Below are 25672 nucleotides of genomic sequence, written 5' to 3' on the forward strand. Positions count from 1 at the left end.
GGCATGAATAAGCCCCAAGTGTGAGGTGCCAAATTTATCTGATAAAAGAATTTTTGCCTGTTGAGTTTACTTCACTTTCATTTCAGTTCTAACCATGTTTTAACATTTCAGAATTATTTATCTTAAGACAATTTCTTATTTCTCTGTATAACTCCAAGTGCTCTTTGATATATTAGCATACACAGAGAAGGTCTCTCCCCTCAGCATTTCCGCCTCTTGGGACTCTCTTGTCCTGAGTTCTGGGTCACCATCACCTCCTTTAAGTCTTTAGGACTGAATCACGTTCTTCCAAACCCAGGACTGCACTTAATCCCACCAAAATCCTGGAGCACTTTGGGAGGTCCAGTCCCTGTGGAGCGTTTTGCTCCAGCCAGTCCAGAGATATAAAATAAAGGTCAGCATAGTACTTCACATACTTTGCCTGAATGATCACATAATACTCCAAATCTGAACAAAAAGGGAATTCGCTTTTAGGAAGCCATGCCCTGTGGCTGGATCTAAGGGGACATCCAGGCTACAGACCCCAGAACAAACATGCGGTCATGTTCAATTCCATCTGCCACTTCATTGATGAGTCACCGACTGTTCATGAGGACTGGGGAACGTTTGTTTTCCTAGTGACTTTTTAGATTTTTTTTTCTACCCAAAACATTAAGTATTGGCTTTCTCTGAAAGAAAAAATTCAAATGATCTGGGCTCACAGGTGAAGTGTGACTGTGAAATTATATCTTAAAAATGAATTCCTGTGCTTTATACATAAGAACTTGATGTTCAAATGACTCTTATCTTTCAGAAGAGTCAGGTAGGAAAGCTAACAGTTATTCCAGGGTTGCTACGATGTTTACAACACGTCTGGAACTGCCTATAGATTTAGTTTAAAAATCAAATGCCCAGGCTTCCCTGGTGGCGCAGTGGTTAAGAATCCGCCTGCCAATGCAGGGGACACAGGTTCAAGCCCTCGTCCAGGAAGATCCCATATGCCACGGAGCAACTAACCCCATGCACCACGACTACTGAGCCTGCGCTCTAGAGCCAGCGAGCCACAATTACTGAGCCCGGTGCCACAACTACTAAAGCCCGCAAACCTAGAGCCCGTGTTCCACAACAGGAGTAGCCCCCGCTCTCCGCAACTAGAGAAAGCCCACGCGCAGCAATGAAGACCCAACGCAGCCAAAAATAATAAATAAATAATAAATTTTAAAAGTAAATTTATTACTTTACCTCTCCCCGCAAAACACAGTCTCATTACTTTGCACTCATATTCACTTACCTGTGGGAAGGGAGGACTTTTACTCTGGGAACTCTGGGTATATTTCTGTGAATTCATTTATATGCCATTAAATTATCTGAATCTTGTAGAGCCCCAGAGATTTTAGGAACTGCATACTTTCTGATGGCTTTTCTTCCACTGTGGGTGCAATCAGTCCACATTCCAAAGAGACACGTGGGAAATACCACATAGTCTTCATTGTAGACCCCCAAGATCCCTCATTAGAATGAAGCATTACTCACGCTCTCTGTGCCAAGGGCGGCCTGCCAGCTCTGCACCCTCCCTGAGCAAACCAGTGCTTGTTTGGACACATATCTGCATTAACCAGCGAATTCTCCCAGCTATGTTCTGAGAAAGCTTTCAAAGTAGACTTTTTCCTTTGGTGTTCTGCCCTAGGCATTCATAGCTATGCCAAGAGCTAAACAATGCCCTTCACACCATGTCCCATTATACAAACCCAGGGCTTTTAATTGTTATCAAAAAAGTACTGAGTTTTACTGCCTTCCGGACTATCTCAGATGCGACGTACCAGTGACACAACAGCAAAAGGTTCAGGATGTGAAATCTTTACCATACCACATACCAGGGTCGTTCTGGACATTCCAGAACCTTATGCCAAAATGTAAGGAAGCATTCCTCTTGTCACAGGCTAATTATAAAGTAGATCTCCCTTAAAATCCTCTGTGTGGTTGAGCTGAATCTATACCTCCGAGGCTGCTGGCCAGCCTGCCTGTCTGCTTGGCTCTGATTCTAGCTTGCTGCCCATTTTCACAGGTCTCCCTACCCGTCTGAATCTGCTGTCTTCCTAGGTTTGGGTCACGAGAGTTGAGAAAGCGAGGGACACCGGAGCCCACTGAGCTCCCACGCTCGGTGGCTCCACTTCCCAGCCCCCATCTCAGTCCGACCCAAGCTCAGCATCAGAAGTCATCCCAGACCCTTCCCTTGCCCACCTCCACCTGTCTTTCCACTTACCCAGGGGTCTGGGGCACAAATATCCCCTGACCATTGATGGTGGGCTCTTAACTCCCTTTCTGTACACCTCTCCTCCACCATCACTCCTCCGCGCATTTCTCTGCACCTTATTTGTGACATTTCCCCCTAATGAGTGAGATGATCCGTATTCTCCTATGCAGGACACAGCACAGAAGTCCCATTGGTTTCTAACGCAACAGGAATTATCAGGAATTGTACTGAGTACCATTTTGTCGACTGCTGTGCCAAAAGCGATTTTAAATATTACTGTATTTAGTTCCCCACATGGCACTTTGAGATAAGCATTATCTGGCTCATTTTACAGATAAGGACACCAAAGCTTAGAGAGATGATAGGGCTTGCCCAAGGAAAAGACACTATTTTTTGTTGTTGCCAGAACTACAGTTGCCCTTGAACAACGTGGGGCTTAGGGGTGCTGACCCTCGCCACAGCGGAAAATCCGAGGATAATTTTACAGTCAGCTCCGTATACGTGTTTCCTCTGTATCTGCAATTCCTTCATATCTGAGGTTCCACATCCATGGAGTCAACCACTCTCAGATCATGTGGTAGTGTCGTTAAGTATTTACTGAAAAAATATCTGCATCTAAGTGGACCATCGCAGTTCAAACCCATGTCGTTCAAGGGTGGACTGCATAGTGCAAGCCCTGGGGTGTGGCTGCAGAGTCTATACAGTGAACCGTATATGCTCTACCCCTTCTTACTGTGTGAAGGGTAACCCTGTGGGTGAACAAGTCAAGTGAGCTTTTAGTTTTTGTTTTGAAGCAGTACATCAGTAGCAGCCAGGTCTAATCGTTAAGGCCACTTCCTGGGTTTGAATTTCCACTCCCACACTTAACCTTTCTGGGCTTTAACTTATTCGGACATAAAATAGGGACAGGGATAGTACGTACCTCATGGGGTGGTGGTGAGGACTCAGTTACTCTATGTAGAGCCCATAGAATTATGCCTGGCAGACAGTAAAAGCTTCTGTATTTGCTATTATTATTATTATTTCTACATTTGCAGTTCCGAGAAGCTCCTCAGCAATAGTAGCAAGAGCACATGTTTTCTTCTCAAGGGTCTGAGAATTTTAGATACGATGCTACAAGTCCTGATGCTACAAGTCCTTTCTCTTCCTTTACTCATTCTTGCTCACTTATACACTCTTCACTTTAAGAATCCAAAACAATAAAGGATATAAAAATACAAATTTGTTTTTAAGTTTAAAAGGATCATCAGAAAATCTTGAAGGAGGGGCTGAGTAAAACAAGTGAACTTTAAGATCACAGGATGCTGTCTGTTGTCACCCTCCAGTTGACAAATTCTACAAGAGCAGACGTCCTCACTCCACCTGGTGCAGGACTCCTGGTGGCCAATCTGTTCCTTGGATGTGGTGCCTCCTCGCCAGCACCTCACATCCTTGTCTCCCTGCAGTATTGCTGCTGCTGCAGCTCTGCTTTTCAATCTGCAGGGCACACAAACAGGAAACCACTGCAGAGCCTAGGAAATTTACATCCCCAGGGATTCAACAGTGGGTCTCCTGTGTGCTGAGGAGTCTTCTTGCTGCCTCTGGCCATCACCCCCTCCCACGGTGGTTCTCATTCAGCCAGAGCCCACCTGAGATCTAAGGGGCCGTGCATAGTACATGCTGACCACTAAATGCAGGGCACAGTCAAAAGCAAGGAGGCATTAGTGAAGTGGAGAAGGTGGGTCCTGGGAGCGTCTTCTCATGGATAAACATTTCTTATCACTGCAGTGAGCTTATATAAAGCAAAATAGAAATTTCTGTTTTCTCAGGGCCCTAGTTGTTTTTAATAAATTCCACGCTCCAAATCCTACTGCCCCAAATGTGTCCATTGTACAACTTTCCAACCTAGAAAGTAAAACAAAGTAAAATCATGGTGAAGTGTGATCTTTCTTTTATGATATAAACTTAAATTGTCCAAAATCAGAATTTTATCACCACCAAACTTGATTATGCCTCAGCCGTGCAATTGCAGATTTTTTTTTGTTTTCTTATTGAAACGTTTCTATATTTCCTCAAATTTTTGCTGGAAACATACATCATTTTTAAAGTAGAGAAAAAATTCTTAAAAGTAAAAATAAGCGTGTACTCTAATTAAGAAGTCTTGGAAAGAATATTAAGCCATGAACGAGTAAAAATTTTTTGCATAAAATTTGCACCTGCTTCACTAAGAAAATTAAATTTTGGACCACATTAAACTCCTGTTTAATTGGATGTTTCTTCACCAGTTAAACAGATCTGGCCAGCAGATGACCAGCATTTTCTTCTGTTCAACTTGAATCTTTCACTCAACCATAACTGCCTCTCTGTTGACTTTTACATCTGGGATAGTGTGTGAAAGTTTTCCTAATTTCCTGGCATCGGAAAACTGGAACCAAGCTGAAAGAGTGACGTGCTAAGTGCCTCCCATTGAAGAGAGATACCTTTCTCGGGTCTTTTTTTTTTTTTTTTTTTTTGGTACGTGGGCCCCTCACTGTTGTGGCCTCTCCCGTTGCGGAGCACAGGCTCCGGACGCGCAGGCTCAGCGGCCATGGCTCACGGGCCCAGCCGCTCCGCGGCATGTGGGATCCTCCCGGACCGGGGCACGAACCCGTGTCCCCTGCATCGGCAGGCGGACTCTCAACCACTGCGCCACCAGGGAAGCCCTCTAGGGTCTTATAAGAGACAGCCAGAGGACCCTGCTTCCTCATCCATCCCCAAAGCCACCCACACTCTTTGCCATGCCCATCCTCACCACCCTCCTTCCTCAGCCTGGCTGGGGAAGAGGGAGAGGGTCTTTGCATTCTTGAGTTTGGGGTCTAGGGGAGCTACTGGGAAAGGAAGTGCCTCCCCACACTCGCCAAAGCCAGTTAGTTGTGAGAGGCTCCAAATGAAGCCCTGGTAAATATCCAGGGTGAGACAGGAATCTAATTTAGGGATCAGACTTGCTAACCTTCCTTATGCCTCCTACCTGAGCAAAGAAAAGGGCATTGGGAGGATATGGCAGGGTGGAGGGAGGGGCAGCTGTAGAGCAACCTAGATCCTACCATCGTAAGTGGCAAAGATACATGGGTAAGTTTCTTGTGGATCTGGTGTGACATCAAGGGAGGTTGCTGGGCTTGAACTATCCACTCAAGAAGGCCAGCCCCTGGACAAGGGTTTTCCAGGGGCAAAAAACTAGAAGGTTCCACTGTGGGCAGGAGCCAGGGGGTGTTGAAGAGGGCAAGCTGGAGCCAGCCAGGCTCCCACAACGTCTGCAAGTGGAGAAACCCTTCAGAGACCCCCTACAAACCTCCTGCCTATGTACCCCATGCACAAGTGAGCATCTGAGCAACAGCCTCACAGCCTGAATCAGTGGGAATTTGGTATTAGCCAGAGGAGCAGTGGCAACCACTTGTACAACTATGGGCAATGAAGGCAGAAGATATTCATCCTCCCATTTCACTTCCTGGATGGAGAAGAGACATCCCAGAATCAGGATTTACCCTCCCCTTCTACATCAAGGCACTGGAGTGGAGGACAGCATGAAAATGTCGAGTCCCCTCCTGCTCAGCTCCAGCGATAATCCTGGTGTGTTCAAGGAAAGCAGAAGGCCAGTGTGTTTGGAGCAGAGCAAGAGGGAGAGTGAACAGAGGCTCTTGGGGTGGAGGGAGGGTCATGTAGGACCTCGTAGGCCATTGTAAGGACTGTGTCCTTAATTCAGAACGAAACTGAGAGTCACTGGAAAGTTTTGAACAGAGAATTGACATGATCGTAGACGTTCTTAAAACTTCACTTTGGCTACTGTGTTAAGAACAGATGGGGGCAAGGATGGAACAAGAGAACAGTTAAGAAGCCATAGAAGTCATTTTGGAGGGAGATGATGTGATTTGGACCAAAGTGGTAGAAATGGCAGTGTGAGAAATAGTAGGATTCTGAATATATTTTGAAGATAGAATCAACTGTATTTCCTGTTTAATTTAGACCAAATCCAAATTAAACTCCAGACTCAAACCCCTTTAATACTTTTTTTTGGTTTTTTTTGCGGTACGCGGGCCTCTCACTGCTGTGGCCTCTCCCGTTGTGGAGCACAGGCTCCAGACACGCAGGCTCAGCGGCCATGGCTCACGGGCCCAGCCGCTCCACAGCATGTGGGATCTTCCCGGACCGGGGCACAAACCCGTGTCCCCTGCATCGGCAGGCGGACTCTCAACCACTGTGCCACCAGGGAAGCCCCCTTTAATACTTTTTAACTTCAGTGTGTGATAGGCAGAATAATGATACCCAAAGATGTACACATCCTAATCCCCGGAACCTGTGACTGTGTCACTTCACATGACAAAAGAGACTTTGCGGATGTGATTACATTAAAGATATTGACCTGAGGAGATTAGCCTGCATTATCCAAGGGAGCCCAATCTAATCTTAAAAGGAGAGACCCTTTCCCAGCTGTGGCCAGAGAGAGACATGACTGGGAGAACAGTCAGACAGACGTGCTGTGAAAAGGACTCAAACAACATTTGCTGGCTTTGAAGATGGAGTAAGAAGCTATGAACTAAGGAGTGTGGGCTGTCTTAGAAGCTACAAAAGTCAAGGAAACAGATTTTCCTCCAGAGCCTCCAGAAAGGCATGCATCCCCACCAGGATCTTGATGTTAGTCCCGTGAGACCTGTGTTGGATTTCTAATTAGAAAATAAATTTGTGAATTAGAAGATAAATGTGTGTGGTTTCAAGCCACAGAGCTTGTGGTAATGTGTTACAGTAACAATAGACAACCCATACACTTGAGCAAGTCATTTAGTCTCTGTGGACCTCAGTTTCCCCATCTGAAAAAAAAAGAGGGTGATGATCCTTAGGATTGCTGTGAGAGTCAGAAAAATGGGTACAAAATGCCTGCCACGTGACCGGCACTCAGTACAGTATCCATTGTTGTTGATCCGTGTTTATGCTAAGAATACTCAGTCCTTAGGGAGCCTGAATGAGCCCCTTTCTGCATGTTTCTTCACTCGTTAACCTGTCATGCTACTCTGGCAGGTAGAGGTCCATATCCTTGAAGTCAGACAGTCTTTGTTCAGATGCCCTCTTCCTAAGGGCTTTGAGCAAATTACTTATTCCCTCTTAGCCTCATTTTTACCACCTCTAAAATGGGAGGGAACACCTGCACACTATCTCCCACTAGAGATAATAGATTATTGAGCACGTGGGTCACTCAAGAAATGATAGTATCTTTCCTTCCTCCCAGGCAATAAAAATCCTGAGCGCCCAAGTCTCTGTGAAAAGGTCTCATTTCTCTCTCTTCCTCTTTTCCCCACCATCCTTATTTTCATTTTATCCTCGGCTCTTCTTAAGGATTTTGGTCCTACTTGGTGGGGTTTGTGTCTCCTTGCTACCTATTAAGAATGCTCAAGAGTGTTCTGAAACTTTCTTATGCTTCTTGTGCTAAGTTATTCCCCAAGCTCGGCTTTTCCCCTGAGATTTGAGAATGTCATTGCTTTCCCATTATTCCAATCTGTTTGTTTCTACAAACACTTTGTGTAGTGGTGGTTACTGTTTTCTTATCCTCTGAGGAGGAGAAGCCTATCTAGACAGTTGAGGACTTGCCGATTAAGAGTGTGGCTTGCACGTGACTCCTCAGAGCGTCCATTTGGGTGCTGGTTGAATCAGTGTCTTAGATCAGCATCTGCGCAGAAGAGGTTTTTGTGTATCATCCATCTCAGTTCCCAGTGTTTATTATTCTGAGTTTCATCTTCTCTTACCCCAAACAGCTGGTTCTCAGACATCCCGGGTATACACGAAGAACTAGAATTCCCCATATGCTAGTAACCAGGCCCCTCACCAAGACCATTTTATATGCGCTTATGACCTTTCCCCCACTCCTCACTCAACATCCCTGGCCTCCATCCACCCCAACACTCCTACTTCGTTTCCCTGCCGTCTTCCAGAATCGCCGTTTCGATGCTGCTTGTGCCTTTGATGCTATTGGCAATTTTCCTTTGTGTTTCTCCAGCCAGCTCTGCCCATCCCCCTCCTCCCTGTGCCCTGCCCCCGCTCAGCAGACGGGCTAGTCTTTAACTTCGCAGAGAACGTAAAAAACTCTCTCGGCATCATTGGCTGGCTCTTCCCACCCTACCCAAACCTCAGTGCTGGAGTTCTTTGGAGTTCAGCACACGGTCTTTTTCTCTTTTTGTCTATTATTTTTTAATTTTTTTTTTTTTGTGGCAAGAATACTTAACTTGAAATCTACCCTTGTAACCTAGGTCCTCTTTTTTTAGTACCTCCTCTCCCTGGATAAATCCATCCACTCCGTGTTTACAACTACCTCCATCTCAGATCTCCAGCTCGGAGCTGTCTCCTGATTTCCCTCACAAGCTTCTCACACTTAGCAAATGCAAACCAAATTCATGCGGTGCCTGCTTTCCCAATCACACCCCCAAACCTGTATCCCCTTGGCATGGCCACCCATCCAGTTATTCATGCCAGAAATCTATGGAACCTCTTCAACCCACCTCTCTTGGGCCTATTACAGAGAATCATCCAGCAGTTTCTAGCTTCACCTCTGAAGCACTGTTAGAATCCGTACGCTTTGCTCCCTCTCCACCGCCAACACCATGGTCCAAGCTGCAGTCACCCCTCTGCTGAACCACTGCTTAGAGCTGGCATTTCCCCACTGCCACCCCATCTGCATGGAGGACCCCTCAGCTCTTTTTTAAAAATATGTATGATCATGCCACTCCCTTGCTCAGAGAATGTGGATGACTTCCCATTGCTTCTAGGGATAAAGTCCAAAATTCCTTTACATGGCTTAGGGGACCTGCATTACGTGACCCCACCGACCTCTCTGGCCTTATCCCCCTCCTCTTCCTCCTTTGCTTATTACAGCCACGGTGACCTTCTCACTGACGGTCAAGAGCTATGTGTACCTTCCAGCTTCAAAGCTTTCACCTGCCCCACGCTACCATCCAAACTCCATCTCTCCTCAGTCACATCACCCATAATTATTAGTTACACATCCTACGCAGCCTTCAGATAGTAGCTGAAATCTCTTTCTCAGGGAGACCTTCTCTGATTCCCAAGACTTGGGTCAGCCCCTCGGTGGTACACTACTGCAGTCACCTGTTCATTTCCATCTAGGAAGTTAAAAACCAGTTGTAGTTATATGGCTATTTGGTTAATTTTTTTTTAACATCTTTGAGTATAAGTGCTTTACAATGGTGTGTTAGTTTCTGCTTTATAACAAAGTGAATCAGTTATACATATACATATGTTCCCATATCTCTTCCCTCTTGCATCTCCCTCCCTCCTACCCTCCCTATCCCACCCTTCCAGGCGGTCACATAGCACCGAGCTGCTCTCCCTGTGCTATGCGGCTGCTTCCCACTAGCTATCTATTTTATGTTTGATAGTGTATATATGTCCATGCCACTCTCTCACTTCGTCCTAGCTTACCCTTCCCCTTCCCCGTGTCCTCAAGTCCATTCTCTATGTCTGTGTCTTTATTCCTGTCCTGCCCCTAGGTTCTTCATGACATTTTTTTTTTTCTTAGATTCCATATATATGTGTTAGCATACAGTATTTGTTTTCCTCTTTCTGACTTACTTCACTCTGTAGGACAGACTCTAGGTCCATCCACCTCACTACAAATAACTCAATTTCGTTTCTTTTTATGGCTGAGTAGTATTCCATTGTATCTATGTGCCACATCTTCTTTATCCTTTCAAAGTCTGCCACCCAAATCCCCTCCCCTCACTATCTAGAGGGAGAGAAAGAAAGTTGAAATGATCTTCAAGAAAATAAAAAGAGCTTCTTCGTCTACAGTTTTCTAAGGATTTATACAAATCCATTCTCTTTAGATATCACATCAATCAAATTGTCAGAGAAACCATTCTTAGGATAGATTGCTTAATAAGAGAAATCGTGATAGTATGTGAGTTTTAAATACAAGCAGATAAAGTAAGGAAACAATTTTAAATTATATATATTTTACACCTACCTTACACTTAGCTCAATAATAACCATGTAAAGTGTTTATGATACTCCTACCATCTCCTCCTCTGATGTTGAATTTCAGCTTTATTGCCACTTCTCCTACTTGCCTGGTTCATTTAAGTTGCCAACTGACGTTGATAGACGTGTAGGAGGAAGCTCACAGTCTGTGCACCTTGCCAGAGTAACATCCTATAGGGGATCCTGGGGAGATGACCCAGTTCAGGCAATAAGAAATTCCAGGTAGAGGAAAGGTCCATTTATTAGCCAAAGTACAGCCTCTCCATTTCCCTGAGGGGAGCCTCCTCGATGTCTTTGACAATGTAACAGTATTTTGAAGGCTCAGAACACATTCTCTGGTGGCTGCATGGGTGGGATTACGTAAATCTATTTGCCGTGATCCCAGTCCCTCCTTCAGCAGATGATTTCCACAGCCTGCAATAACTGGGCAGAAGCATGTTCCCCAGCATTGCATCTCCCACAGCACCCAGCAGTGCTGGGCTCCCAGGAGACACAAAATGAAAACCAACTGAAAATAATTCAGATGAGGAGATATCTGCGCCAGAGTTGAGTTTATACCCCAAGAGTCAAAAGAAATTTACAGCCCCAAAGACCTTTTGTTTGAGATAGAATGGAAATGGCAAGAGAACTTGGTCTAAAATACCCATGCAAAACTTTGTACATTTAAGTAGACCCATTTCCCTAATAATTTTCAAAGTAAGAGAAGGAACTAGTTTGATTATTATTATCATATTTTAATTCTCCCATATTCTGAAAGAACCAGGTCCATGTAGATTCAGGATGAAATTCCTTAACTGTCTGCAGCAGGTATTTATTTATTGAGTCCCTCCCATGTGCCAGGCATGGTGCTAAGTGCAGGAGGTAAACAGTACATAAAGCTTTGGCTCTGTCCTCAGGGGCTTACAGTCTGTTGGAGGATACAGGGAAATTAAAAAGCAATTACCCTGGGCTTCCCTGGTGGCGCAGTGGTTGGGAGTCCACCTGCCGATGCAGGGGACACGGGTTCGTGCCCCGGTCTGGGAGGATCCCACATGCCGCGGAGCGGCTGGGCCCGTGAGCCATGGCCGCTGAGCCTGCGCGTCCGGAGCCTGTGCTCCGCAACGGGAGAGGCCACAACAGTGAGAGGCCCGCGTACCGCAAAAAAAAAAAAAAGAAAAGACGTATTCGGGTAGATGAATCTAACATAAGATATGTGCCTCTGCCAGGGCAAACTTGTACTTGTGAACTAACTCGTACAGAAAGTCAGTGTATCTGCCAGCAGTCCATTTAAAAGTGTTTGCAGTGGCCAATGCCGGACTCATCAGAGCCCTGCTTGCAAGTCCACGTCAGCTGGAGTAGCCAGAGAGCATATTTGCACTCAGAGGAGTGATCGTCTTAATTGTCATTGTGGTTGGTTCCAGGGCTGTGCATCTGTTTGTGTTCTAAAGTCACTAACACCAAGAGACTTGGTGATCCCACCAGACCACACGGTGCACATTGTGTTGGCATATAGGTCCTTTCCAATATCAGCATCACATCTTTAGGTTGAATTGGAAGCATTCCCATGAATGCCAGGATTCCATGCCCAAGAAGAATGGCTGGAAAGAGCTCCCGGATCTCAGAGCCTCCCCCGGCTGGAGAGCCTCAGCTGACGTCGGGGAGCTCCGTTCTCTTCTCCAGGGAGGACAGTAAAGCTGCACTAGCTCCTGTTTGACAACCAGGATGGGGTAGCACGTCTTCTCCTTGATGTCATGTACAATTTCTGCTGTGGTAGTGAAGCTGGAACATCTTTTTCTCACAACCTTTAGAAATATTCTTCCCAGTATGAGCTAGCTCGGTCCAGAAACAGGATAACATGGAGCATGCGTAACCCTCATAGATGGGCATCGTGTGGGTGACAGCATCACCCCAAGGCTGTACACGCAGCAGTGTGTGACCAGAGGCGCACAGGGATGGCACAGCTGGAAGAGCAGCATGCACGGCTGGTTACTGAAGGGGTCAAACAGGACCTGTGACAAGTGGCCTTGAGGTTCAAGGGAGCTTCACTAAGGAGAGCATGGTGTTTCCCAGGAGCGGCCGGAATCACGGCAGTAGGTGTGATGCCAGATCCCCCAGCTCAGCCAGTAGGAGCAGAGCTACGCTCATCAGCATTCTTCTCTGACAGACACCTCTCTTGTTCTGGGTTCACCGTCCGCATGGCTTTCCTCTGCCCCATACCTACCATCACGTCCTCTTATCTTTGGCAATAAATAACAGAAGGTAACCAGGCACAGGGGTTATCGTCTCCAGCAGAGACCCCTTTGCTTGTGCCCGAGCCATCGTTGAGGGAAAGAACAGTGAGTTCTTGATTCTTCCTGTGACCTTCATTTGCTGCACGCATAGATGGAGAAGAACTGGCCGTGAAGCAGTGACGGTACCATTTCACACTGTACTCAGCTATTTATAACATGCTTTCTGAAATTCTGTGCATACATTTGGTTTAAAGTTTAGTACATCCAGTTGGAGGTTTTGTGTAACCAAGGAACGCTAGGGGTAATGTGTCTATGGAAGGGACTTGGCCTGATCTGACGGCTCTTCAGCCAGCTGACAATTTCTTGTGAGCTGTTCACCCCTCTGGGGCCTGATCAGATCTGAACAGAGCACTAACGACAATTTTTGGATTTCTCTAGAGGCCCTGTGAGATCCCGGCCCTGCCTCCCTGTGCCACCTCCTCTTCCCGTCCTTGCCCTCCCACCTTCCACCCTCCAGCCACACTCCACTACTTTCCATCCCTCAGAGCCGCTGTGCTCTTTCTTGCCTCAAGGCATTCACACATGCTCTTCCCTCACTGATCACCTGATTTCCAGCCCAACCCCTTAATCTACTGAGAGGTTATCTACCCGCCCTTGGATTTGTACCTTAAACATCACTTCTTCCAAGAAACCTTCCCTGATTCCTCATCTAGTTTAGGTCTGTACTGCTTCTTCCTTCCTGCTTCTTGTTTATTTGGAATTACTCCTTAGATATCTGGCTTTGCTACTGGATGGGGATGTCCTGAGGGTGGGAGCTAGGCCGCTTCTGTTTTTTCTGTATCCCTACCTCCTAGAATAATGTTTGTGCAAAACGTTTGTCAAGAGGGAAGAGATATGGGGATATATATATATATATATGTATATGTATAACTGATTCACTTCGTTATAAAGCAGAAACTAACACACCATTGTAAAGCAATTTATACTCCAATGAAAATGTTAAAAAAAAAACAAAAACACAGAAATGAAAGAATGAGGAAAGGCTGTAAGCAAATGTTAAGGTTTGGTGACCACAAGCTGAGTAAGTTACCTCTTGATTTCTGTTTTCATTGTGACATGAAATTATCTAAATGCAAGGAGAAAGGTGGGTGACAAAGAAGGGGGTTTTTGTTTTGTTTTCTAAAGAAATAATAATATAATATAACCCTCTTATCCATCACCTAGGTTCAACAATTATCAATATATTGCCAAACGTGTTTCATCTGCACCTCTACCTTGTTTTTTTATAGAGATATAATTTACATACCATAGAATTCACCCTTTTAAAGTGTACAATCCAGCGGTTTCTAGAATATTCACCAAGTTGTGCAACCATTACCCTAATTCCAGAACATTTTTATCACCCCCAAAGGAATCCCTGTACCCTTTAAGTAATCACTGTCCCGTCCGTCCCCTCTTCCCCTAGAGCCCAGCAATGACTCATCTACTCTCTGTCTATATGCATTTGCCTCTTCTGGACATTTCATGTAAATGGAATCATACGAAATGTGGTCTTTATGCTGCCTTCTTTCACTTGTCATAATGATTTCAAGGCTCATCCATGTTGTAGTACAAATTCATACTTCAGACATTTTTATGGCCAAATAATATGTCATTGTATGGATATACCACAATTCTTTTATCCATTTATCAGTTGATGGACATTCTTGGATTATTTCCACTTTTTTGGCTGAAGATGGAAATGTGAAGGTATAAGGTATCCACATAATTAAAGGGAGAAGAGCTAACAGGGAAGCAGAAGGATGTCAGGCCACAGAGAGGACCCATTTGAATTGAGAACAAAAATAATGCTGCACAGGCATGTAACTTTATGACACACAAAACCCTTTCAACGTGAGCTCTGCCTCTTCTCCAGAACTGCACAAGCCAGTTCTAATCTTCTTCTTGTTCCCCAAACCTCCCTTGGTCTCTTCTTACCTCTGGCATTTGCATTATTCTCTCCATGGGGACCATTTTCTTCCAGGCTTTACTCCCACATGCAGTCTATCTTTGAGTCTCAGATCAGATGTCACTTCCTACAGGAAACCATCCCTGACACTCTGGGTCTGTGTTAGGTGCCCCTTTCCAGTCCTCCCATGGCATCCCCGCAGTCACTCATCAAAACACTCACAGCACTGCTCTGCAATCTCATCCCTGCACCACTGCCAGGCTGGTGGGTAGTAACTACTACAACATTCTCCATGTGATCCTTAGTGCCTCAGACAATGCCTGGTACATAATCAGGGCTCAGTACATTTTGAAGGAATAAATGAACGAATGAGTGATGCATACTTTCAAAACCGTGAATCCATGAGGGTCAAAGTTGATAAGAACTGGGGTAGGATAGTATTATGGCTGTCTTTCCAACACACTGACGGTTGCAATTCCTCAGAGATAAATTTTCACACCCTTGATAAGTGAGAACTAGAGTGATTAATGTTTTTCAAAACATATTTATTTGTATTTCTGAACAAGTTTTCCATCAAAGTTGGAAATAAATATTTCAGAAATATTAGTTCATCAATTCTTCCATTTTCTTTCTTTGTCCACATTTGGTATTCCATTCTTGAATGAAGGTCTCTAGAATATAAATCAAAGTGGCAAGAGCTGTTCACGCAGGTGAAAACAGGTAAAGAAGAATAGGGTACTAGTCAGGATTTCAAATATAATCTAGCATTAGAGAGATAGACTCTTAATTGACACTGGAAAGGGTGAAAGTGCTTTTTCAAAAGAAAGAAAACTGCTAGTGATATATATACCCCCCATGGGGTACCATCAATTTTGTTAACTCAATTTTTTATTCCTTTTGTTAACTCAGTTAAAATTTTGACTATGTATACTCCCCCAAAATATTAAATATTATGGAAAATTAAAAATTTTACTAGCATAGTCAGTTAATAGGGATAGTCCCTGAACTTAACCAAATAAATCCCTCTTTAAAATGCTTATGCATATAAATTTCAGCAACATTTAAAACATTGTATGCTCCAAGCCTTTGAATTAATTTTCCTTTGAGGAAGGCACTGTGTAGAGGAAGCAATATTGGACACGTACAAATCAAGTGAGGTTGATCTATTGAAATGTAGCTGGCAACGGTCCAGCTTCCTAGTTTGCTTTCAGTAGTTTATTTCTGAATGCATGCATCTTTAAACTATGCAGCTTGTTTTTACAAGAGACAGATAGTGGGAGATGGCCTTAAATCGACTCTTGCTTTGCAATCCAAAGTATATCTTTTTTTTTTAACATCTTTATTGGAGTATAATTGCTCTACAATGGTGTGTTAGTTTCTGCTTTATAACAAAGTGAATCAGTTACACATATACATATGTTCCCATATCTCTTCCCTCTTGCGTCTCCCTCCCTCCCACCCTCCCTATCCTACCCCTCCAGGCGGTCACAAAGCACGGAGCTGATCTCCCTGTGCTATGCAGCTGCTTCCCACTAGCTATCTACCTTACGTTTGGTAGTGTATATATGTCCATGCCTCTCTCTCGCTTTGTCACAGCTTACCCTTCCCCCTCCCCATATCCTCAAGTCCATTCTCTAGTAGGCCTGTGTGCAAGTTCCCCTGTGTTTATCTAATAATGAGGTTGGACAAGAATAATGCTGCCTCAGATTGCAGTGTCCAAGGCATTCATTAAAGTTAAGAATCAGTGCTCTTGCAGAGAAGCTTTATGCCTAATGTTGATCAGCCCTTTATTGTGTGGAGTTTGCATGTATTCAAGTAGCAAGGAGCTCACCACAAAGGCCATCAGGTGGGTTTCCATGGTAGCAGTCCTTCTTTTGTTATTCCCATTTGAAACATAGACAGTATCCAAATACTCACCGTGTCACTGCTTAATGAAAAGAAATAGAATATTGGCAATGCCAGTAAAGTCAGGAAGCTGGTCTTTGGGTGCAACACCAAAGGAGGACATGCTGTCCCCTCAGGTTTTCTTTTAAGCAGCTGTCCATGAAGCGGGACTAGTGTCCCTTTGATCTTATATTATGTCCTATTAATGACCTTCAGTGGCCTCATATCATTGCTCTAGGGACAAGTAGAGCTAAATGATGACCAGGATAGTGCTGAATCTTATGAAAGACAAGTTTGTGATTGTAACTAAGAAGAGTGCAATGTGAAACTAGGGAAGAAAAAAAATCAGCTTTTTAACATATTAAGGATAACACTGTGGAAAGAAAATTGCTTCTGGATTTTTGTTGTGTTTGTGTAGGTGTTCATCTTTCCTAGTGACTCAGCACCTGGATTTGCCCACTGTCTTTGTTGTTTAAAAATAAATGTAACTGGGAAATGTCATTCCCATTGGTTGTGAATCAGTTATTGGAGTTCACAGCAGCACATGGGAGCTCTATGATGCAGCCTGGCTTGTTCTAACAGAGATCGCTGGAGAAGTCAACTGGTACTCAGTCATTCAAATAGAAGAATTTACTAAGGCTTAACATTATTTTTGTATTCAGTCCTCCCAAAACATCATTTCTGCCACTTACTCAGGAGAGAATAAAAACTGTAACTCTTAATTTAATTTACTTTTCTCCTTCCCAGAGACTAGGAGATCCGAAAACATTTATGAACTGGTAAGACTTTAGTGCTTTAATTTTAGCTATTTTAATTCATGAAACCTCCACAGGGCTCTATAGGGCTTTCCCTTGTAGTACTAACCTTCATCATAAATGGCTCAAGTAAGTGTAAAATACGTGGGGGTATGTAAAATTATGTCAGATATTAAATATGTTTTAAAATACTTTAAAAAGAAAACTTCAGTGAGATCGAGAGTAGGAATTACTATGGAACTGGATAAGAGTGTGGCTGGTGAGACAGAAATGGAAAGGACCCAGGACTGAGATGGAAGAAATTTAAACTGAATCAAGGGTTGAAGGTTTCCAGCTTGAAGTTGTTGGGAAGCATCCATTTACCTTTCAGGTGGGGTGGATGATAGAGGAAATGTGGGCTTTCCCAATGAACAGACAAGAATGAGTTCAAGGGAGAGATTCAAAGTCAGCAGGACTAGAAACTGGGGGACTTACTGAATACCAGAAGGAGAAAAAGCTAGGGCAAGCAATTAAGGTCTTGCAATAGAAAAAAATTCTGAGGTCAGTGTTCATTTATCTATAGTTTCCATTGCTTTACTTAGAATTGACTTAGTTTACAAAATGTTGAAAGGAAAAACCAACAACCTAGAATTCTTCATCCAGCAAAATTATCCTCCAAACGTGAAGGAAAAATAAAGATTTTCTCAGACAAAAAAAAAAAAAAAAAAAAAAAAACTGAGGGAATTCATTGCCTGCAAACCTGTCCTAGAAGAAATGTTAAAAGGTATTCTTTAGGGAGAAAGAAAATCATGAAGGTCAGAAACTTGGATCTACATAAAGAAAGGAATAACAGAAAAAAGAATAAGTAAAGATGAAATAAAATATTTATTTTTCTTACTCTTAATTGATCTATTAGAGAAGTGTTCCTCAAAATTACAATAGTAACAATGTATGTGGATACATGAAATGAATGACAATGAAGTTATAAGGGATGGAAAGGAGGAAGTGAGAATACCCTGTATTAGGTATCTGCACTACCTAGGAATCAATATTTGAAAGTGGACTTATATTAGTTATGAATGTGAAACACTAGAAAAAATTTGCAAAAAGAAATATAATTGATATTCTGAGAGAGAAGAAAAAATGGAAGCATATAAAATACAAATTAAAACCAGAGAAAATGGAAACAAGGGAGAAGAAAATAAGAAACAAAAAACAAGTACAATGAATAGATACTACAAACAGTTATTAGTCCAACTATATCAATAATCACTTTAAATGTAAATGTTTAAATACATCAATTAAAAGACAAAGATAACAGTAACCAAATATGTGTTGCTTACAAGAAACCCACTTTAAATATAAAGACATAGATAGGCCAAGAGTAAAGGGATGGAGAAAGATTTAACAGGCTAATACTAATCAAAATAAAAATGGTTTAGCTATCTTTATTTCAGACAAAGCACACTTCAAAACAAACAAAATTATCACAGATAAGGAGAAGCACTATATAATGATAAAGGGATTTATTCTCCAAGAAGACATAACAACCTTTAATGTGTGCTTCTAACAACAGAACATCAAACCATGTGAGGGAAAAACTGATAGAACTACAAGAAGACATAGTCAAATCCACTATTATAGTTGGAGATTACAACAACTGTTTTTCAGTAATTGATAGATCAAGGAGGCAAAAAATTAGTAAGGATATAGTTGACCTGAACAGCACCATCAATCAACTTGATCAAATTGACATACATAGAATACTCTATTCAACAAGAGCAGAGTACACATTCTACTCAAGCTCACATGGAACATTCACCAAGACAGATAATATTCTGAGCCAGAAAACACACCTTAAATTTAAAAGTATAGAAATCATACAAAATATGTTCATAGTCCACAATGGAATTAAACTAGAAATTAATAATAGAAAGATATCTAAAAGGTCCCAAAATATTTGGAGTTTAAGTAACATGCTAATAAACTACACAGGTCAAAGAAGAAGTGTCGAGAGAAATTTAAAATATTTTGAACTGAAAGAAGGTGAAGATACAACTTATCAAAATTTATAGGATTCAGAGAATGCAGTGCTCAGAGGTTAATTCAGAATATTAAATGCATGTATTAGAAAAGAAATAGATCTAAAACCAATAACCTAAATTTCCACTTTAAGAGACTAGAGTAAGAAGAGAAATTTAAACCAAAATCAATCAGAAGAAAGAAAATAATAAAAATTATAGATGAAATTGAAAACTGGAAATTGATAAAACCAAAAACTAATTCTTTGAAAAGGTCAGTAAAAGTGATTAAGCTCTAGCCAGGTTAACCAGGAAAAGAACAGAGAAGACACACATTACTAATATTAGAAATTTAAGAGGAGTCTCACTACTGATCCCATGCACATTAAAAGAATAATTAAGGAATATTATGAACAACTCTGTGTCCACAAACTTGATAATAACTAGATGAAATGGACCAATTTACCAAAACTCACAGAGGAAAAATAGACAATCTGAATAGGCCTATGTCTACTAGAGAAATTAAATCAATTTTTAGTAACCTTCCAAAACAGAAAGCTTCAGGCCCAGAGGGTTTTACTGGTGAATTCTACCAAATGTTTAAGGAAGAAATGATAACAATTCTTTACAATCTCTTTCAGAAAATAGAAGCAGAGAAAGCACCCTCTAACTCATTCTATGAGGCCATCAATATCAATACTAGAAAAAGACATTACAAGAAGGAAACTTACTGACACATACCTCTCTTGAATATAGATGTAAAACTTCTCAAAAATATTAGCAAATCTAATCCAACAGTGTATAAAAAGTTTTATTCACCAAGACCAAGTGGAATTTATTCCAGGTATGCAAGGCCAGTCAACATTGAAAAATCAATTAATGTAATCCACCACATCAACAGACTAAACAGGAAAAATTGTATGATGATATTAATAGATGCAGAAAAAGAATTTGACAAAGGCCAACACCCACTCATGACTTAAAAAAAAAAAAGAAAACTCAGCAAAGTATGAATAGAGGAGAACTTTCTGAGGTTGATAAAGAACATCTATCAGGGCTTCCCTGGTGGCGCAGTGGTTGAGAGTCCGCCTGCTGATGCAGGGGACACGGGTTCGTGCCCTGGTCTGGGAGGATCCCACATGCCACGGAGCGGCTGGGCCAGTGAGTCGTGGCCGCTGGGCCTGCGCGTCCGGAGCCTGTGCTCCACGGCAGGAGAGGCCACAACAGTGAGAGGCCTGCGTACCGCAAAAAAAAAAAAAAAGAACATCTATCAAAAAAACCCACAGCTAACATCATACTTAATGGTGAAAAACTGGATGCTTTCTCTTTAATGTTGAGAACAAGTCAAGGATGTCCTCTCTAATGATTCCTGAAGTCCTAGAGCATCATTCCTAGCTAGTGCAATAAGACAAGAAAAGAAGATAAAATATATATATAGATTAAGGGAAAGAATAAAACTGTTTTTGTTCACAGATGACATGATTGTCCATGTAAACAATCCAAAAGAATTAACAAAAAACTCCTGGAACTAATTAGTCACTGAATACAAGGTCTATTGATTTCCTGTGTCCTAGCAATGAATAATTGGTATTTGAAATTGCAAACAATACCACTTACACTAGCATCAAAATAGTGAAATACTTAGATAACAATCTAACAAAATATGTACAAGATTTATATGCAAAACTATAAAACACTTGTGAAAGAAGTAAAAAAGATGTAAATAAGTAAAGGGAGAGTCAGTGTTCGTGGATTGGAAGACACAATATTTTTAAGATGTCAGTTCTTACCAGCTTGACCTATAGATTCAACACAAGCCCAATTAAGATCCCAGCAAGTTATTTTGTGGACATAAAAAACTGGATCTAAATTTTATGTTGAAAGGCAAAAGACCCAGAATAGCCAATGCAATATTGAAAAAGAAGAAAATTGGAGAACTGACACCACCTGATGTCAAGACTTACTATAAAGCTACAGTAATCAAGACACTGTGGTCTTAGTGAAAGGATATACACAAAGATCAATGAAACAAAATAGAGAGCGAGCCCAGAGGTAGAAATCTAGTCAACTGATACTTGACAAAGGAGCAAAGGTAATTCAATGAAGAAACGATACCTTTTCAACAAATTGTGCTGAGACAATTAGAAGTCCTTATGAAAAAAACTGAATCTAGACACAAACCTTATACCTTTCACAAAAAATAACTCAAAATGCATCATAAATCTAAATGTAAAACTCAATACCATCAACTCCCATAACAAAACACAAGGAATTTGGGTTTTAGATACAACACTAAAGCATAAGGAAAAAAATATTGAAAACGTATTCAGCTTCCCAAAATATGTTACAAATGTATTTGGTGGGCAAAAATTGGAAAAAAAGAGAAAAGAGGTTGTAACAGAGTAGAACCCATATCTTTCATCTTAGCAAGTCAGAAGATAATATCTAAAATTGATAAGTCAAGAAACAGCAATATATGGGTATTTTTAAGAAACATGGGACTAAAGATAAACGAAACAGCTGAACTTGTTGAAATGTGGCTTCCTCTGGAGAACAGGATGGGGCATGGCAAGGAGACTAAGGGCTGCAGTTGGATAGGGCAGAGAGTTTCTGCTTTTTTAACTTCAGCTTTATAGAACTTTTGATGGTTTAATTTAGACAAAAATTAAAATGAAGTTGAAAAATGAACACTACAACTCAACTTAAAAATAGTAATTGACTCTATTACTCCTCCCTCGTGCATAATACTAAGGCGTCATCTAATGTCTGTGTTACTGTTAGACTTGGGACCCTGTCTCAAGGGCAGGGACCACATCTACTTCACATACTGCTGTTTTCATGTCTGACACATCCAGGCCCTGATATGTATTTGTTGAATGAAAAAAAAATAAAAGAAACATTTAGCAGTTGTAGAAGCAGCACACAGAGGACAAATGTGACAAATAATGCAGAGGTGGCCTCACTATAACTCGACACAGGGCACTGGCACAAAGCAGGAGCTCAGGAAATGTCTGGAAATGTTGCTGTTTATTAAAGAAGGTCGGCAATTAGAGAGAGCTTGGATCAAAGAAGATGTAATCATGGCAGGGATAACCCAAACATTGTTTGTAATCCTAAAATAAGAATCTAGGAGAGGGAGGTGCATGAAATGTGCTAGAGAGACACTAGAGATCATTTTGGCAAAATATGGAAAATTATGATTTTCAGTTGTGGGTATAGCGTGTTCTTCCTCCTCTTTTTCCAGAGGTAGTAGTTTAAACGCATGGCTTTCTCATTCCTGCAGCCAATTCTGATGATTGCTTGGGCCATAACAATCCCTTGCTGACCACACTTCCCACCTCCCTCCAGAAAGAACACATGTTCCCTGTGGTGTTCAGAAATGTGTCAACTTGATGTTTGGTACCTGTATGCTTTGAGAAGGTCCGTCCAAATGATTAAAGTTAATAAGCAAAACCAGTCATGATTTTATTAAGGGAAATTTGAATTGAATTCTCTCCAGGGCAACATCACCATAAGACCAGGTAGGCTGTAGAAAGTGGGACCCAAAGGAGGCCAATCATTTGAAACCAGTTTAGACGTGTGCCCGGACATTTGCTGTGGGAAAATATTCTGAGGTAGCTTATTGGCCTGCCTTTGTGGATAAATTACTCTGATATCTGTGATTTAGAATCAGGAAGAAAACACATCCCCTCATTACCTCATTACAGGAATTCATTCTGGGAGGCACACACAATTTGCCTGCTTCCCCAGGGATGGGTGGAGGGACTAGTAACCTTGAAAACATCTTTGTGAATGAGAAGTTGGGGAAAATATTCTGTATTTCTGCATAAAGAGAAGCATTGGAAAGCTTACTCGTTTATTTGGTTTGCTTGCTTTTTTGTCTAACCTAAGTTGACTGTGCTAAGAACTTCACACTATCTAACGACTACACCTCTGAGGGAAGCAGTACTGTTTATATCCTTTACCAAAGGGGAGACCGAGGCTCAAGAAGTTCAATAATACCCAAGGTGACCGGACTACCACGTGGACGATCTGGAAGTTGGTCTGAAGTATAAATGGCACAACTACATGAACAGGACCCGCTACATAATTTGTGGGGTCCAGAGCAAAACAAAAGTGTGGAGCCCCTTGTTCAAAAATTGTTACGAATTTCAAGATGGTGACAGCAGAGCATTAAGCCAACTGTGAGGCCCTTCTGAGCACAGGGCCCCGTGTGTCTGCACCCATAAACCTTGCTCCATGTATAGATACATCCCAGGTTCTATAAATTTGGGCTAGCTCTAAGGAGAACATTGAAAAGACCTTGATGAATCTTAAATTATGATTTTACCTTAAAAGACTGTCTTGAAGAATACTCTATTAAACCTGCAGTAAATGAAGAATTATGTAATTATGTCTGTAGCTTCTAAAATTATGTCTGTAACTGAGCTAGAGGATGTTTCAGCACTGCTTCAGATGGGATGTCTCCATCTGGTATTTGCCTGTGAATTAACACTTTAATTCTCTAGCACCACCATACACATCACCAAGGAGAATTTTTTGAGCCCTGTTTTCAGAGCCCTGTTCTCTTCTAGACAAATGTCCTTTGTCATATTCCCTGGGACCTACAGCCTTTTCAGTGGGAAACTTGGCACTCCTCCTCAAGGGCACACCTTTGCACCCCAACTGCTGCTTGCTCCCACCTGGCACACAGTGGGGACTCAAGAAATGTTTGTTGAGTAAATTGGTGAGTACATGAACTCCAGAACACTTCAGAATTCTAGATTCTCAGAAATGTAGCAAGAACCAGTCTCCATGCAATCAATATTCAGGAGATGTCCAAGGGGCCTTTAGATTGGCCCTAAAATGAGACAGTTAGATCTAAAGAGAGGGCTAGGTCTAAAGTCAGCATTTGAGCCAAAGGTCCAAACTACCCTTGAAAAGTCCTTCAGAAGCATCAGGTGGGAGGTACCATGTGAGACACACAGAATCCACTGGGCAAGAAGCTGATGCACATCCTTTGTCTAACCCCACCTTGGGGCACAGGCTCATTGCCCGCCAAGCAGAATCGTAAATTCCAGTAGGCTAACTGCACGTATGATGTGACTGTTTCTTAAGAGGTAAGTCAGAGCTTTCTCTGAGGAAGTGTTTAATCATTTTATCCCTGCAGTCGCTTTTCTCCCCTTGGGAGACATTGTAAAATTCGATTTCTGAGTTTTATAAGAGACTCAGTCTTGTGTTAAAACATCACCAAAACTGATTTATCTTACATCTTGTAAAATTTCTACATCTCACACATTTTCTACACTGAGCACGAGTTGCTTTTATATTCCGTGGGGAAAAAAAGAAAAAAATTTACACAGAGATTTCAAAGTTGGATCATACTTTTGGTTCCGAGCACATTAACAGCTGTTCCCATCCATTGTATCCTAGTCTTCAGAGCACGAGGGGAGCCTGGCATACAGGCTAAGAGCGAAACCACTCAGGTGGGTATCTCCGCTTCTCCACTTATTGACCCTCTCAGAGCCTTGGTGTCTTCATCCGTAAAATGGTACTAATATAATCCCTTCCCCAAAGATTTACTCTTGTAAAACACTGAGCACCGTGCCTGTCACTAAGAATTCAATGTCGTTAGCTATTAGCTGCTACTGCATATGAGTCTGTGTCCTGTGTCTTTTGCACTAATAGCCCAGCTGTCAAATAGCCTAGCTCCTTATCTAAATGTGAATAATAAAATCAGTTTTTCAATCCTCTTTCAAATAAACTAATCTTAAGAACTGAAAGGTTATCTGAGGTAAGATAGGTACATGTGTCTATCTAGGATGAACAAGGGCGACAGAGCCAAAAAAGGGAAGGGTGATATTTCTCCCTTACTACAACTCCTCAAGGGCTCCAGTGACCACCGCAATTCATGGTCTATATGATAGGATGAAATTTGGCCATGGGACAGAAAGAGCTACTGAGCTTGACAAGGGCAATTTTTCTTTACTTACTATTTATCTCATATCAGACAAAATAGACTTTAAAATAAAGACTATTACAAGAGACAAAGAAGGACACTACATCATGATGAAGGGATCGATCCAAGGAGAAGATATAACAATTGTAAATATTTATGTACCCAACATAGGAGCACCTCAATACATAAGGCAAATACTAACAGCCATAAAAGGGGAAATCGACAGGAACACATTCATGGTAGGGAACTTTAACACCCCACTTTCACCAATGGACAGATCATACAAAATGAAAATAAATAAGGAAACACAAGCTGTAAATGATACATTAAACAAGATGGACTTAATTGATATTTATAGGACATTCCATCCAAAAACAACAGAATACACACTTTTCTCAAGTGCTCATGGAACATTCTCCAGGATAGATCATATCTTGGGTCACAAATCAAGCCTTGGTAGATTTAAGAAAATTGAAATCGTATCAAGTATCTTTTCTGACCACAATGCTATGAGACTAGATATCAATTACAGGAAAAGATCTGTAAAAAATATTTATCATTTATACCTAGTCAAACAAAGTAGATTTCAGTGATACACATACCACTTGGAATCTGAAATTTTTCTTGCTTCCACTTTGTAGGTGGAAAGTCAGTTTTCTAATTATTCTCAATTCTCAAAGATACTGTGATAATAGATGCCTACTCT

General features: G+C 41.8%; 1 protein-coding gene across 2 annotated transcripts in view; it reads left to right on the forward strand.

Annotated features, from left to right (window-relative positions):
* AIG1 (androgen induced 1) overlaps nucleotides 1-25672 on the forward strand; it is a 239652-nt gene that overhangs the window by 198879 nt on the left and 15101 nt on the right. The gene's annotated exons all lie outside the window — the stretch shown is intronic.

The sequence above is a fragment of the Tursiops truncatus genome, chromosome 12, assembly GCF_011762595.2.
Source record: "Tursiops truncatus isolate mTurTru1 chromosome 12, mTurTru1.mat.Y, whole genome shotgun sequence".
NCBI lineage: Eukaryota > Metazoa > Chordata > Mammalia > Artiodactyla > Delphinidae > Tursiops > Tursiops truncatus.